The 15543-nt window shown below is 42.0% G+C and overlaps 1 protein-coding gene across 19 annotated transcripts in view; it reads left to right on the top strand.

Moving 5' to 3' along the window:
• Ncor1 (nuclear receptor corepressor 1) overlaps window positions 1–15543 on the top strand; it is a 194442-nt gene that overhangs the window by 12150 nt on the left and 166749 nt on the right. For 11 of the 19 annotated variants that reach the window (XM_045131721.1, XM_045131716.1, XM_045131715.1 and 8 more), the window contains exon 1: window positions 7004–7134. The exons of 3 other annotated variants lie outside the window; for them this stretch is intronic. The gene's annotated coding sequence lies outside the window, so the exon portion shown is untranslated. Of the gene's footprint in view, window positions 1–7002; window positions 7135–15543 lie in introns of those variants that run through there. 5 more of the 19 variants (XM_045131722.1, XM_045131725.1, XM_045131723.1 and 2 more) reach the window with 2 other exon arrangements.

Genomic DNA, 15543 nt, shown 5'->3' with positions numbered 1-15543 from the left:
GTATGCACACTGTCCGGGGAGGGGATATTGAACAATTACTGTAGATTTACACAAAGCCATTGTAATGCAGGATGGAGGATATGTTATCTTAAAATCCTGTTTTCAGCTGGCCATGGTGGTACATGCCTTTAATCCTACTTGGGAGGCAGAAGTAGTAGAATTGCTGTGAGTCTGAGGCCAGCTTGGGACTACAGAGTGCCAGGTTACCTGGGCTAGAATGAGGTAGTATCTGCCTCGGAAAAAAATTTCCTGTGTTTTTTTATAAGTAATATTTTGTAGAAGTTCAATATTGGACTATATAAAGAAGTGGAAAACACTGTATAGACATAATATGTTAAATGTAGTTTCAGGTTTTTTCCTCTTTATACATAATATTATGCATATGAGGTCATTATATAGTGACTCTTTTGTTCACTACTGTACCAGTTTCTTTTACTTGTGTATGTATGTATGTATGTATGTATTTTTGGTTTTTCGAGGTAGGGTCTCACTCTGGCTTAGGCTGACCTGGAATTCACTATGTAGTCTCAGGGTGGCCTTGAACTCACAGTGATCCTCCTACCTCTGCCTCCTGAGTGCTGGGAGTAAAGGCGTGCGCCACCACGCCTGGCTCCGACTATGTGGCTTTTAGCGAAAGAGTTGGTACTAAAGATAAAAACTTGGTACAGAGCTGGGCTTGGGGGTGCACGCCTTTAATCCCAGCACTCAGGAGGCAGAGGTAGGAGGATCACTACATAGTGAATTCCAGGTCAGCCTGAGCCAGAGTGAGACCCTACCTCGAAAAACCAAAAAAAAAAAAAAAAAAAAGCCACATAGTTGGGCTGGAGAGATGCCTTAGTGGTTAAGTGCTTGTCTGTGAAGCCTAAGGAACCTGGTTCAAGTCTTGATTCCCCAGGAATTGCAAGGGGTCGCATGCGTCTGGAGTTCATTCGCAGTGCTAGAAGCCCTGGCACACCCATTCTCTCTCTCTCTGCCTCCTTCTCAGTCTCTCTCTGTCACTCTCAAATAAATAAGTAAAAATGAACAACAACAACAAAAAAGCCACAGGGTATTGTGGCTCATGCTTGTAATCCCAGCTCCAGAGGTGCTTAGCCAGGAGGATCCAAAATTCAAGGTCAGCCTTGCCACAAAGCAGCTTGGTCTGCATGACACCCTATCTCAGAATACCAAAACAAGGAGAAAAAGAAACAAAAGCTCCCCCTTCTCATTAGTTGCCATAGAAAAGAGAGCTATTGAGTTAGAGAAAGATGTTGACTGAATACCTATATACATAAGTACACCCCTCCGCCCAGGGTCTCACTCCAGCCCAGGCTGACCTGGAATTTACTATGTAGTCTCAGGGTGGCCTTGAATTCAAGGCAATACTCCTACCTCTGCCTTCCCTGTGCTGGGATTAAATGGGTGCGCCACCACGCCCAGTTTTTTTTTGAAATGTCTGTCTGTCTATTATCTGTCTGTCTATATCTGTTTATCTGTTATGTCTATTTTTATGTGTATGGGAGTGCACATGCCATGCATGCAGTTCTTCTCATCTGGCTTTACATGGGTACTACGGAATTGAACTGAGGTTTCTAGGCTCTGCAAGCATCATTAACCACTGAGTCCTCACTGTAGCCCCTTCTTTTATAGTTTTAAAACATAGATGTGTATTTATTTGAGAGAGACAGCAAGAATGGGCACACCAGGGCCTCTGGCCACTGCAAACAAACTCCAGATGCATGCACCCCCTTGTGCATCTGGTTTACATGGGTCCTGGGGAAGTGAACCTGGGTCCTTTGACTTTGCAGGCAAGCATCTTAACCAACAAGCCATCCCTTCAGCCCTAGTTTCTTTTCTTTTAAACTTGTAATTCTCTGATCCATCTGGAATTTTATTTAGTATAGTAAACAAAGTAGAGATGATGACTTTGAAGGGTTATGTGTAATTATACATGTTTCCTCCCAGATAGTCAGTTGAATCCACCCATACATTGAACAGCCCTTTTGCCCAGTACTAGTTAAAATTGCAAGTTTTATTATTTACTACATGTATTTGGGACTGTTTCTGATTTGTCTAATTGTTTTCTCTACATACACTCTTGTGTTGGCTCTTTAAATTGGTATTATTTTATGGTTTTAGTAATGGTAGGGTTAGTCACTTGTTCCTTACCCTGGTTATTTCAGGCCATGGCAGTTCTGATGTGAGTTCAGAAAGAAACCTTACTGAGGTTTTATTGAGAATACTGAATATTGATTGGGGATACTGACATTTACATTAATTTTGGGAAATTTGGTATTATGTGCTTTCGTTGTTCAAATAAACTTATATATCTATATTTTGGGGCTTGCTTTGAATGTGTTTTATACATTTATTATTTCTCTTATCCAATAAATAATGAATTAAGAAGTTTGTATTATTATAGTGGGGATAAAGAGTTTAATTCAAAGTTTCTCATTTCAAATCATGATAAAAGTATAAAGGGACTGGAGAGATGACTCAACTGTTAAGGTGCTTGCCAGCAAATCCAAAGGACCCAGGTTTCCCCAGTACCCATGTAAAGCCAAATGACAAGGTGGCACATGCATGTGGAGGTTGTTTGCAGTGGTGAAAGGCCCTGGTGCATCCATTCTATCTGTATCTTTCTCATAAATAAATAAATACATTTTTAAAAAAGTATAAAGGAACAAAAATGGCTGTGTGAGTGGGATTAACTATAGGGACCTTACTTAGTAGCTTGATGGGAGATGACATTTGAGCCAAATTTAAGGAGGAGCCAGCTACATAAATGATTCAAGGCAAGGTGTACAGAAGAATAAAGGCCTGAGGCTAGGATGGACTTGGCTGTACCATGAAGAAATTGAAAGCAGGCCCATATTACTGCTGCCCAGTAGTGAGTGACAAGACAGGCTAAGTCAAGGTAGTCTTGTGTGGGTCAAGTCCTCAAGTAGGTTGAATTTGTAATAAAAGCCTTTGCGGAGGGAGACTTAAGCAGAAGAGTGACATGTTCTGATTTATGTTCTTTAAAAAGAACAGTTTGCTTTCTGTGTGGAAAAAGTATTGAAGTAGGAAGTCTGGTTAGGAGACAATGAGACAAACATTGTAGTGGAGAGGCCTAGGCTTGGGAGTTCTAGGGTATGTGTGGAAGAATAATGGGACATGCTGGTGGAATGTTACTGAGAGCTCAGCCCTGACTGCTGCTAAAGCCAGAGCAGAATTGAGCAGTCTTTGCCCTCACAGATATTTGGCATAATTTGGTATTGTTCCCTCCCCATAAAACTAAGTACATTTTGAGCTGGACTTAGTGGTATGTACCTTTAATCCTAGCACTTAGGAGGCAGAGGATCACTGTGGGTTCCAGACTAACCTTGGACTATGTATCTTTATGATTGTGAGGTCATTCTGGTCTAGCGTAAGAGTCTAGGGGTCTGGAGAGATGGCTTAGTGGCTAAAGCACTTGTCTGTGAAGCCTTCAAACTCAGGTTCAGTTCCCCAATACCCACGTAAACCAGATATACAAGGTGGCACATGCATCTGGAGTTTGTTCACAGTGGCTGGAGGACCTGGCACACCCATTCTCTCTCCATCTGTCTCTTTCTCTCTCTCTCTCCACTAAATAAACAAATAAAGGAGTGGGAGCCTACCTCAAAAACAAAAAAATAGAACCACAGCAACAAAAAAAGAACTAAGTAAATTTTGCTTAAAATCAGATGTTCTCCACCCCTTGTTTATTTTAGTATATGCTTTAGAAGTGGAGTCTGTTCTTTAGTCTTATTTTGCTTTTAATGTTAGTTTAGTAAAAGGGGAGGCTATAGAATATGAACTTGAAAATGTCTGTCTTTGGGTTAAAAGGATTTCCTTGGCAAAATACTGAGCCTATGTGGCTTTGACAGTAATGCGATTAGACTTTCAGGTGAGCCCATGCACATAAAGCCTTAGTCCTTGGAGTGGTATCTGACAAGGGCTCAAAAATAGTGTCTTTATTTTCTTCAGATACTGTTCAACTTTATTTATTTATTTGCTTTTCGAGGTAGGGTCTTACTCTAGTCCAGGCTGACCTGGAATTCACTAGGTAGTCTCAGGGTGGCCTTGAACTTACTGTGATCCTCCTACCTCTGCCTCCCAAGTGTTGAGATTTAAGGCGTGTGCCACCATGCCCAGCTTCAATCTTTTAATTCGACTCCAGTGACTGATGCTTACTTCCTATGCTATTCTTTCTGTTTATCAAGAAGAGGATTAGCAACTAGTCATTTAAGAAATGAAATTTCATTTTATTTATTTACTTACTTATTTATATATTTGGCTTTTCAAGGTAGGGTTTCACTCTAGCTCAGGCTGACCTAGAATTCACTGTGTAGTCTCAGGATGGCCTCAAACTCATGGAGATCCTCCTACCTCTGCCTCCCGAGTACTGGGATTAAAGGTGTGCGCCACCACACCTGGTGCTCTCTTTTTTTTTTTTCAGGCTCAGGCTGACCTGGAACTTACTCTGTATTCCCATGCTGGCCTCAGACCCACAGTGATCCTCCACTTCTGTCTCCCCAGAGATGTATGCCACCATGCTCAGCTTATTTCTTTTTCTTCTTTTTGGTTCCCTTGTTCTTATAGTCAAACTTTAAAATTTTTATTTTTTTGTGTGTGTTTGCATCCTGCTTATATGGATAGTTTGAGAATTGAACCTGGCCTTCAAGCTTTGCAAGCAAGCACCTTTAATTGTGAAACCATCTTCCAAGCTCCTGATTTGTTTTTTTTCTCTATTGTAAGGGTCTGAAAATCACTGAAGAAAGACCCCGGACTCAAATAGTCTGTAAAAGCAAAGAGTGTTTATTCTGCAGAATCAGCCAGCATACAGGGTCAACCATTCATATAAAATGGTGGCCCCCAGGAGCAAGCAGGCCCCTTTTAGGCACAACTTGGGTTTCAAGGGTTAAGTTAGTTAGGGTCTCCTTTAGGGTCCGATTCATTCTTTCTACCTGTCTTGAACTCTGGGGATGATACACACAATGGAGTTTCCAATTTGTCCCCTCAATTTTAACTATGGCCTGGGTTACCTGTGAGATGAAGGCTGGTCCCCAAAAGAACAGGTAAACCATACCTTGGAATGATGTCATCCAATACTTTTTTGGCCACAGTTGTGGCAGTCTCATTCTTGGTTGGAAAAGCCTCAGTCCATCCTGAAAAGATGTCTATAAATACCACTAAATACTTGTATCCATGCAAACCAGGTTTTATCTCCAAAGTCAATTTCCCAATTTACTCCTGGTTGCCTTCCTCTTTCTCTGATTCCCAACTGGGAAACTCCACTTCTTGCATTTACCAGGCAGCAGGCATGGGATTGGGCTATGACTTCTGTTGCCTTTTGCCTAAGTAAGTCCTCAATCTTCTGTTTACCTAGATGAGTATTCTGGTGTATTTGTCTAATGAGTTGGCCAACAAAGCCAAAGGACCTCAATTTGATTCCCCAGGGCCCACATAAGCCAGATACACAAGGGGACGCATGCATCTGGAGTTCATTTGCAGTGGCTGGAGGCACTGGCGCGCCCATTCTCTCTCTCTGTCAAATAAATAAAAATAAAGTTTAAAAATAAAATATTTTAAAAAACAGTAGGTGAATTCTTGAATCCTTGTGGCAATCTAGTCCATGTTAATTGGCCATTGAATCCATGTTCTGGATCATTCCATTCGAAGGCAAACAGGCTGGCTGGCTGGGGCCAGTGGCAGACTGAAGAATGCATCCTTAAGGTCCAGCACCATGTACACATTGTGTTCAGGTGGCTAAGTGCTCAGCAGAGTGTATGGATTCGGCACTGTGGGGTGGATGTCTTCCATGCATTTGTTAATTTCCCTCAAGTCCTGCACGGGTCGGTAGTCATTGGAGTGGGGCTTCTTTACTGGTAGGAGGAGGGGTATTCTAGGGGAGTGCTGGAGTACCAATATCCCTTGATCCCAAAGTCAGTTTATGTAAAGGGTTATACCTAGTTTGGTCTCTTGGGGCATTGGGTATTTATGGACTTGGATTGGGCCAGCATTAGACTTCAGTTGGACTATGATTGGGTCCCTATGCTTGGCAAGCCTGGTCTGATTTCTTTCTGCCCATACACTGGGAGTCCTTTCCCATTGTTCCCTCAGATATGGCAGCATATGTACAGGACCATTCTGATTGAGAACCTGTACTCCCTCGGGGCTGACAGAGTTTTATGCCCTCATTTTAGTCAAGGGTTCTCCCCCCAGGAGTGGATATGGGCACCCAGGGATGACCATGAACGAATGGGTTACCCATCCCATTCCTAAGTCCACTTTTCTTTGGGTAGTCTATGAACATTGACTTGTCCCAGGGCTCGTTGGACCCATGTTCTTTTGGTGGTCAGGGTCCCCATAGGTTGTTTCAGGACAGAATGCTGAGCCCTAGTATTGGCCAGGAATTCCACTGGTTTCCTCTCCACCTTCAAGGTTACCCAGGGCTCATGGAGGAGACATGAGCCCTGACGCCTTCAGTCACTAAGTTCTCCTATTATCAGCAATTTAGGGTTTTTGTCCCTTTGTATTTTTGGACATTTCATTTTCTAATGTCCCATCTCTTTGCAATAAACACATTGGCCCTTTTGGAGACGGGGTCCTTCCCCTCTCAATTGTGGGGCTGGTTTGCTCCTGTCTGTTCCATAAGCCATGGTTTTTAATTCCCTTGGGTCATATTTTCCCATGGCAGCCAATAGTATTTTAGCTAATCCTCTAGTCTGTTTATCTTCTGGAGTTTCTCTATTATTATAAACTTTTTCAGCTATTGCTACAAGTTCTGACATCTGTTACCCGAGAAACTGTCCAGTTATTGGAGTTTCCTGCGGATGTCTGGCACTGCCTGGTTGACAAAAGCCATGTTCACGTCAGACTGATTTTCTCTTGCTACCAGGTCCAGGGGTGTATAGGTCCAGCATGCTTCTAATAGTCTCTAAAAAGGCCTCTGGGCTTTCCTTTTTACCTTGTATATAACCTGTCCTACCTTAGATAAATTTGTGGGCTTCCTTGCAGCCTCTCGGAGACCCCCCCATCAGAATCTGGCAGTAGACTCTTCGTCTCTACTTACCTGCAGGGCTGTTGGGATCCCAATCCGGGCAGGTTTAAGGGAAAGGCTGCATCCACGTCAGCCTGCACAGTTGTCCGGTAAGTTCAGGAACCAGCTTGCGGGCAGTGGCTAGAACTCTCTCCCTTTCCTCTGTAGTTAAAAGAACTTGTAAGAGCTGCTGACAATCATCCCAAGTGGGCTGATGGGTTATAATTATGGAATCTAACAAGTCTAAGAGGGCTGAGGGCTTCTCAGAAAACGTTGGATTCTGCATCTTCGAATTATATAACTCAGTGGTACAAAAAGGGATATGAGTCACAAACTGCTGGCTGTCCTGATTTGGGGGGTGGCAGTTACCCATAGAGGCAGCATAATTGTTGTGGAGTCTGCCTGCTTCACAGTCAGGGCCCGTGTGTGGGGAGGACTCCTCATGTTTCCTTCTCCTTCCCCTGGGCCCGGATCGGCAGCTATCACTTGGGTACAGGTTCTAGTGCAGGGGCAGGTGCATAGGGAGGAGAGTACAGGTCCTCTTCAGTACAGAAGGGGGCAGGACTGCCGGCTTGCAGTCCTTCGGTGGTCTTGACTCCTTGACTGACAAGATTGCTGGGGCTGGTGGTAAAAAGGGACTAAGCCAAGGAGGGGATCTTTACACTAGATATTGCCAGACCATGATGTGTGAGGCCTGGTCAGGATGCCCAGGACTCTCATACACAATACCTTTAACTTTGTAAATGGTGGGGAGGGAGGTGGAAGCACAGTGGCTTCCTCTGTCCATCCCACATTGTAAATCAGCCATTCATTCCTGCAAAAGATGGTTAGTTTTCCTGACTGTACTGTTAAACCCAAATTGTCTGCCAGGTGTTGAAATTCCTTGAAGTGTGACTAGGTCCATTGGGGTGGAACTCGCTGTGAACAAGACACAAACACTCAGACTTAGAAACAAATACCCCAAGAAGTGAAAAAGAAACCAAAACGATGCTAATGGTGACCTTTCCCATGAAGGGGACCGCCAGATGGGCATGCCCGTCAGTATTTACTAGACGAGCTCTCAGGCTCCAGCAGATGGGTGTCCAGAGCATCCTTGGAACGCTCTGGCCCAGACGAGGCATCTGCCTGACCTTGGTGGGCCTCCAGATTGTTCCCAGACACCAGAACCTGATTTACCTGAAAAACAAAGAACAGAGCATAACAAAGACATCACAGTACAGTGGGGTGCCCCACCTCACCAATTGGCGGAGAACAAATTGTTCCTCTAAAAAATGATCCACTAAGACTTCCGGGTAAGATGGCAGCATAGGAGCCATGGCAAACCAGCATAGGGAGGATTTAAGCAAAACCACAGCAAAATGCACTCTTCCAAAAAGTGAAGGAGTATAGGTATATTCTTAGACACAGTGGAGAAAACGGAGAGACCAAGACCCACCAGAAAGGAGGAAAATGGCTAGAGTCCCACTGAGGTTCTGGCGGCCTGTGTCCCGCCATCGGCACAGTCCCGCCAGGTGCGTCAGGCTGCAGCACCCACAGAGACCAAGCACTACATTTTTCAACTCCATCAGCCTTCTTACAAAGTTAAAAATCTGAAGGAAAGACAACTGAGATTAACTAAAGAGCTACTGAAAGTGAGAGCAACTCCAGAAGGATGAACAGCCCCAACCTCCACCATCAGAACTGTGAACCTCCAGCATTCAGCCGCCAGTGGCAGCGCAGCCAGCAGAGCTGATCAGAGGTACAGCTGCACAGCACAACAGGGATCGAGGTGGGCGCTCAGCATTGGTGAGATTGGAAGCCACTTCAAAAGGTAACAAGGCTGAGTGACAAAAAAAAAAAAAAGGGTACACAGGTAATCTCTTCTTGTCAGGGCAGGTTATGGGGTACATATTCTTGGTTGGCTCTACCATTTTCAAGCAACCTTTATTTGGGGATTGAATATTGTTGCCTCTGCTTTCATATATATAGGGCCTTTGTTTCTTGCTTCTGTCATTATTGGGGGCAGGGCATAATCCAGATCCAGGTTGACCTTAAACCCAATTTAAAACAGAAATCTCTACCTTCCAGCTGACAAGATTAAGGGTGTAGAACAACACAGACCCTTAGGGATTTGGCTTTTATACTACTATCTGTTTAAACCCCTACAATTGCATAGTTTGTACTGGTTTTTATTGATTGTGTATGTTACTTTATTGATTGTGTATGTTGAAGATTAGAATTTGCCAGTAAATTATTCCACCCAGTCCACTAGAATACATGCTTAGCAAGCAAACTCAACACCTAGGATTACTTCTGTGGCTTGATTAGGGGACAAGAGCTACACCTGGCACCTTGAACTCATATCCTGAGGGTAGGTGGATTGCCACATCTGGGAACACTGCAAATAAGTAGAAAACCCATACATCAGATCAATCAGGATGCAAAAGTCGCTACAATATAATACAAAAAACCCAAAGAATCAAGACAATGACAGTCCCACAAAAATCTATAAACCCATCAGAAATGATCACTAATGAGACTGTTTTAGAAAATGTATGACAAAGAAATCAGAGAAGAAATGAAGGGAATCAAAGAAGAAAACAAACTTCTGAAAGAGAACACAGGAAACCAGCTTAATGAAATAAATAGGTCATTACAAGACATGAGTAAGGAAATAGAAATACTGAATTAAAATCAGGCTGAAATCCTGGCTCTGAAGAATATAGTCAATGAAATAAAAAAAAAATACTCTGTGGAAAGTCTCACCAGTAGAATGGATGAAGGCAAGAACAGAATAAACAGAATATCTAAAATAGAAGACCAGGTGGCAGATCTAATACAGTCTAACAAAAAGAAAGGCAAGCTAATAGCAAGGTATGAATGAGAATTTCAAGATATCTGGAACACTATGATAAGATCAAACATAAGAATTCAGGGTGTAAAAGGAGAAGAATTTCAATCCAGGGGCTTAGTAGGTGTTTTCAACATAGAAGAAAATCATAGAAGAAAAATTTCCCCAAATTGGGAAAGAAAGGGCGATACAGATACAAGAAGCTTTTAGAACACCAAACAGACAAAACCTGGAAAGAACCTCTCCTCGCCATGTTACAGTAAAACTACTAAACACACAATATTGATGGGCTGGAGAGATGGCTTAGTGGTTAAGCACTTGCCTGTGAAGCCTAAGGACCCCGGTTCGAGGCTCGGTTCCCCAGGTCCCACGTTAGCCAGATGCACAAGGGGGCGCACGTGTCTGGAGTTCGTTTGCAGAGGCTGGAAGCCCTGGCCTGCCCATTCTCTCTCTCTCCCTCTATCTGTCTTTCTCTCTGTGTCTGTCGCTCTCAAATAAATAAATAAATAATTTTTTAAAAAAAGCTTCTTTTAAGAAAATATATTGAAAGCAGTTAGAAGAAGCAAGTCACCTACAAAGGCAAGCCCATCAGAACAACTGCAGAGTACTCAACACAAACTTTAAAAGCCAGAAGGGCTTGGAAGGACATATTCCAAATTATGAAAGATAAAGTCTGTCAATCAAGATTACTTTATCCTGCAAAGCTATCCAGATTGCTGGAGAAATAAGAATATTCCACAACAAGAACAGGCAAAAGGAATTTATGACAACTAAACCAGCTCTACAAAAAATACTTGAAGGTGTTCTTAATGCCACAGAGAAAGCAAAACACACAGGAGGAAAAAGAAAAAAATAAACCACACCCAAATAACAGTTAAAACAAACAAGTAAAGGGAAAACAGGAAACACTACAAACTAAGAATGGTGAGAATAAATGCATACCTTTCAATAATAACTCTTAATACAGTAGCCTCAATGCACCATCCAAAAGACACAGGCTTGCAGAGTGGATTAAAAGGCAGGATCCTGGTGTTTTTTTGCCTCCAGGAAACTCCTCTCTCAATAAAAGATAGTAGAGTGAAAGGATGGAAAACAGTATGTCAAGCAAAAGGGTCTAGGAAACAAGCAGGGGTTGCTATGGTAATATCTGACAGGATAGACTTCAAACCAACATTAGTGAGGAAAGACAAAGAAGGTCATTTTATACTGATTCAAGGAACATTCCAGCAGGAGGACATTACAATCCCAAACATATGTACCTAACATGGGAGCTCCCAGTTTCATCAGACAACACTATTCGACTTAAGGTCACAGATAACATCAAACACAATTGTAGTGGGAAACTTCAATATCACACTCTGTTCATCAATTGGCAAATAGAAAAGGAAGGAATTCTAAGGAATTCTACTGAACTCTTTCTGTGAAGCCAGCATCACCATCATACCAAAACCAGGCAAAGACAGAATGAAAAAAGAAAATTGCAGACCAATCTCCCTCATGAACATAGATGCAAAAATTCTGCACAAAATAATACTGCAAACAGAATATAAGAATATATCAAAGGGCTGGAGAGATGGCTTAGCGGTTAAGTGCTTGCCTGTGAAGCCTAAGGACCCCGGTTCGAGGCTCAGTTCCCCAGGTCCCACGTTAGCCAGATGCACACGCGTCTGGAGTTTGTTTGCAGAGGCTGGAAGCCCTGGTGCGCCCATTCTCTCTCTCTCCCTCTATCTGTCTTTCTCTCTGTGTCTGTCGCTCTCAAATAAATAAACAAAAAAAAAACAACTTTTAAAAAAATTAAAAAAAAAGAATATATCAAAAAGATTATTCACTCCAAGTTGGCTTTATCCCAGGGATGCAGGGATGCTTCAACATATGCAAGTCAATAAATGTAATACATCATATAAATGGTCTGAAGGACAACAGTCACATGATCATATCAATAGATGCAGAAAAGGCATTCGAAGAAATCTAACATCCTTTCATGGTAAAAGTATTATAGAAAGTGGGAATAGAAGGAACATATCTCGACATAATAAAAGCTATTTATGACAAACTTACAGCCAACATAATACTAAATGGTGAAAATTTGAAGCTTTCCCACTAAACAGGAACAAAACAAGGGTGTCACTGTCCCCACTTTTATTTAATATAGTATTTAGCTATAGCAATAAGGCAAGAAACACTCATAAAAGGGATTCAAATTGGAAAGGAAGAGATCAAATTATCACTATTTGCGGGTGATATGATTCTATACATAAAAGACCCTAAAAACTACCAGCAAACTGTTAGAACTGATGAACACTTTTAGCAATGTAGTAGGATAAAAAATAAGTACATAGAAATCAGTAGCTTTCCTACATATTAACAAGTGTGCGGAGAATGAAAAGCTCCACTATTGAGTCTGGGGGGGTATCCAGTGAGCTTGGGCTAGCCCCCAAATGTTAAGAGTTCAAAAATCGCTGAATAAAGACCCCAGACTCAAGTAGTATGTAAAAGCAAAGATCGTTTATTTTGTAGAATCAGCCAGCATGCGGGAGTCAACCATTCATGCAAAATGGCGACCCTGAGAGGAGCACAGGGGCCCCTTTTAAGCACAACCTGGGGAATATCAGGTGGGCTTAGGTAATCTTTTTAAATGATTGGCTATGCAAGCAGCAGCTACATTTGTATGTCTTTGATTGGGGTGTAAGGGACATGTCTGGGCATGTTTGGACATGTCTCTAGGGACTGACTCAGCCCCTTCCTTGTCAGTTATCTTCTCTGGCCACATGTCAGGGTCACTTTTTTTTTTTTTTTTTAGGTAGGGTCTCACTCTGGTCCAGGCTGACCTGGAATTAACTTTGTAGTCTCGGTGGCCTTGAACTGTTGGTGATTCTCCTACCTCTGTTAGTTGGTTTATACAGTGGAGGTTTTCAGCTCAGCTCCAGCAAGATTTCTCAGTGATTTTGCAGCCCAAGCATATGGAGTCCTTAGCTATAAGGTCTTACTGTCTATTCCTAGTGGAAGAAGCCTATCCCATATTTTGTATCAGGTTTTATTATTTGATCAGCTAAAAATTGAATTGTGTATTTGCAGGCTCCCTTTTCTAGTTTACTTTGGTGAAGAGTTGTTATTGCAGATCAGCCTAAGGTAAAGTAAGTATGGGTAAAACCTTGAAAAAAAAACAAACAAAAAGTTTAAAAATAATTAAAAAAAAAACCCACACTAAATCAGGTGTCCTGTGATTCATGCATAATCCCAGCACTTGGGAGGCCAACAGGATCAGAGGAGTTCAAAGCATGGTCATGAGTCCCTATCAACCTAGAGGCCAACGTAGGCTGCATAAAACCCTGTCTCCAAATACGTAAATAAATAAATAATCCCAAAATAAAGCTTCCACTTGTTAATTTCACTGGAAGTGTCTTAAAAATGTTGGCAGTTATTTTTTCAGGCCTATGTCATACATTAAAAGGCATAACATAATTATTTAATGAAGACAGTTTTTTTCTCTGTACAATGCTTATAAATATGTTTGGACTTTTTATAGATGACTTTCAGAACCCTCAAAGTTGGAACTGTGCATCTTTTCTTTATAAAATATTTATTTCTCAGTTACTTACAGGAAGTCATTTACTAGTTTTTCAGTGCCAGGTCTCCTGCAGATAGATTTATTTATTTTTGTTTTTCGAGGTAGGGTCTCATTCTTGCCTAGACTGACCTGGAATTCACTGTTTAGCCTAATCTTTAATCACTGAGCCATGTCCTCGGCCCAGATTTTTTTTTTTTTTTAATTTGGTTTTTCAAGGTAGGATCTCACTGTAGCCCAGGCTGACCTGGAATTCACTATGTAGTCTCAGGGTGGCCTCAAACTCCTACCTCTGCCTTCCGAATGCTGGGGTTAAAAATGTGCCCCATGGGGCTGGAGAGATGGCTTAGCGATTAAACGCGTGCCTGTGAAGCCTAAGGACCCCGGTTCGAGGCTAGATTCCCCAGGACCCATGTAAGCCAGATAGATGTTCAAGGTGACACATGCATCTGGAGTTCATTTGCAGTGGGTGGAGGCCCTGGCGCACCCATTCTCTCTCCCTCTCCCTCCCTCCCTCCCTCTTCCTCTCTGTCACTCTCAAGTAAAAATAAACAACAAAATTATTAAAATAAAAAGATGTGCCCCGTCATGCATGGCCCAGATTTTCTTGTAAACTTTGTCTTTTTTATTTTTTATTTATTTTGGTTTTTCGAGGTAGGATCTCACTCTGGCTCAGGCTGACCTGAAATTCACTGTGCAGTCTCAGGGTGGCCTCAAACTCTCGGTGATCCTCCTACCTCTGCCTCCCAAGAACTTTGTCTTTTTTAAAAAAATTTTAATTTAGTATTTTAGAGAGAGAGAGGGAGAGCGAGAATTGGTGCATCAGGGCCTCAGCCACTGATATTGAACTCCAGATGTTTGCCTCACCTATTGGGCATGTGCGACCTTTTGCTTGCCTTATCTTGTGCATCTGACTTATGTGGGATCAGGAGAGTTGAACATGGGTCCTTAGGCTTTGCAGACAAGCACCTTAACCACTAAGCCATCTCTTTAGCACCCAGATTTAAATAAATATATATATATATTTTTTTTTCTTTTCACAACTTTTATTAACATTTTCCATGATTATAAAAAATATCCCATGGTAATACCCTCCCTCCGCCCCCACACTTTCCCCTTTGAAATTCCATTCTCCATTATATTACATTCCCATCTCAATTATTATACTTACATATATACAATACCAACCTATTAAGTACCCTCCTCCCTTCCTTTCTCTTCCCTTTATATCTGCTTTTTAACTTACTGGCCTCTGCTACTAAGTTTTTTCCTTCTCACGCAGAAGCCCAATAAAAAAATATATTTTTAAAAAATATTTTATTATTTGTATGTGAGAGAGAGAGACTATATGTGTAAATGGGCACACCAGAGCCTGTAACTACTGCAAACAAAGTCCAGACTCAGGTGCCACTATGTTCATCTGGCTCTATGTGGGAATTGGGATATTGAAACTGGGCCCTTGGACTTCACAGGCAAGTGCCTCAACCACTAAGCCATCTCTCCAGCCCAAAATATTTTATTTTTATCTATTTTACGAGAGTTAGCAAGAGAGAGTGCACAAGAGCATGTCAAGGCTTCTAGCCACTGCAAACAAACTCCAGACACATGCTCCACCATGTGCATCTGGCTTATATGGGTTCTGGGGAATCGAACCTGGGTCCTTAAGCTTTGCACGCAAATCCCTTAATCACTGAGCCATCTATTTCTCCAGCCTGGACTTTTGTTTTTTATGTCGGTAATTGAACCCAGGACTTCACACAACCAAGCATTGTTAAGATTGATTGATTTCTTTCTTTCTTTTTTGCATTTGGATGTATGTAGAGTACCTGTGTGGTGTGATGTATGCACCTCTGTGTGCAGAAGCCAGAGGAGAATGTGCGGTGTACCTCACTTATCACTCATCCATGTAAATCTTCTAGAAAGGGTCTATTCTTTTCCCTCAACCTTGAGCCCGTCTATCATGTGATTATGTGGTTTGTACTCTCTGCCCCTGATGACTTGGGTAGCACACATGTGTGGCCATGACCTGCTTTTTATATGGATTCTGAGTTGAACTTGAAGGTCTTTGACCAGAAGAGTCTTCATGCTTAAGTAGCAAGCAATCTTTTTTTTTTTAAGTTTTAA

Source organism: Jaculus jaculus, chromosome 12, assembly GCF_020740685.1.
Source record: "Jaculus jaculus isolate mJacJac1 chromosome 12, mJacJac1.mat.Y.cur, whole genome shotgun sequence".
NCBI lineage: Eukaryota > Metazoa > Chordata > Mammalia > Rodentia > Dipodidae > Jaculus > Jaculus jaculus.
This window is presented reverse-complemented; position numbering and strand designations above follow the sequence as displayed.